General features: G+C 27.9%; 1 long non-coding RNA gene across 1 annotated transcript in view; it reads right to left on the bottom strand.

The window, feature by feature from the left end:
• Window positions 1-313: 313 nt before the first annotated feature.
• The window catches only part of LOC136797061 (uncharacterized), a 100,246-nt gene continuing 98,994 nt past the window's right edge, over window positions 314-1,565 (bottom strand). The window contains exon 3 of the long non-coding RNA XR_010844863.1: window positions 314-343. This is a non-coding gene — a long non-coding RNA (uncharacterized lncRNA). The remainder of the gene's footprint in view (window positions 344-1,565) is intronic.

Below are 1,565 nucleotides of genomic sequence, written 5' to 3'. Positions count from 1 at the left end.
ATGACGAATTTAATCGAATGGTAAAAAAAGTGTATAATCGATTCTATAAAGGGGCCCTTCCGGAACTTTTTTCAGGACATTTTATCAACCAAACATTTTCTGTATCATCCCAGGCATGTTTCCTATCGTGTATACGTAATTCCAGTTCCGTGAACGTTTTGTTTTTGTATATGCTGTTGACATACACAAATACAAAAAGTTGGAATTGATATTCTTCACGGTCCGAGTAGCTTCATCCTAGGTATTCCATAATAGATAAGTGAAAGTAAAAATGATGTAAATTTTAAACATGCAAAAGAAACGTTATTATACATACCTTAAATTGCAGGTTCCTTTGCAATGCCTGAAAAAATAAATAATATATAATTTATATATCTGTAAGTGAAAGTAAAAAAAATATAATTAAAAAAAATAAACAATGTATTCCTATTTGTAAATTTAAAATTAATACTAGAGATATCCATTTATGAAAATTTGTTGTTTAAATAGGTTTGGGGAGGGAGGTGGGAGAGAGGGAGAGAGGGGGAGAGAGAGAGAGAGAGAGAGAGAGAGAGAGAGAGAGAGAGAGAGAGAGAGAGAGAGAGAGAGAGAGAGAGAGAGAGAGAGAGAGAGTTTGTGTAGGTGTCTTTGTGAACAGCCTTACTCAAGAGGGATAAATTGTATGAAGCTAAAATTACTCATTAAAGGTCGATATATTAATTGGATGCTACCGGAACTTTTTCACTAAAGTCAACAAACCGGAAACGCCACTTTATATATACGATTTTACACTTTTTTACGATTTTCTTAAAAAATATTTAGATTGATTAAATAATTATATCAATGTACAATTCGATATGAGCTAAATTCCATCCCCATCGAAATTGTATGACAGAGCTTATTTATCGAATTTTCAAATTGGAATCCTCTAAAATACAATTTGATTGTATATTCGAAACTATTAATATTAACTATTAATAGTTAGTAGAAGAGAAAATGGAAGAACATGAAAAAAATAACTAAAAGATAAAAAAGGAGGAATATTTTTTCCAGGTAGAAAGAGATTTGCGGAGATAAGAGTGGTAAGATATGAAGTATATTATATAAAATAATAATAATATTCTTCTTATTATTATTATTGATATTAGAGGCGACAAAATTATAACTATATATAAATATAAATGAATAACAATAATTAACAGAATATATAAAATAAATTTAGAAAAAATAAAATAAAACCATATGTCATATCATAAAACATATGGTGACTAACTTCTGATAATACATTAAAAAAAATGATCAAAAAATCAAATAATAATAAATGAAAAGGTACAATTTCTGTGAATATACATATTTACAAGTATAAACGAAAATCTGAAACATAAAATATATAAACCAATGGTATATAGTAACTATGATGTACTATTAGAAAGAAAAAAAATTCAGAATTATTTATATCTAAAATATTAAGGCGCATAAGGTATTTAATATGAAAGAAAAACGCATAAAATAAATGAGGAGAATATGGTTGGGGGTGCGGTCAATGAAACACAAATAAGTATGACTAACTTATTTTAATGTGCCGA

This window comes from Halyomorpha halys, unplaced genomic scaffold, assembly GCF_000696795.3.
Source record: "Halyomorpha halys isolate HHAL.00 unplaced genomic scaffold, Hhal_1.1 Scaffold978.1, whole genome shotgun sequence".
In the NCBI taxonomy this organism is placed as follows: domain Eukaryota; kingdom Metazoa; phylum Arthropoda; class Insecta; order Hemiptera; family Pentatomidae; genus Halyomorpha; species Halyomorpha halys.
This window is presented reverse-complemented; position numbering and strand designations above follow the sequence as displayed.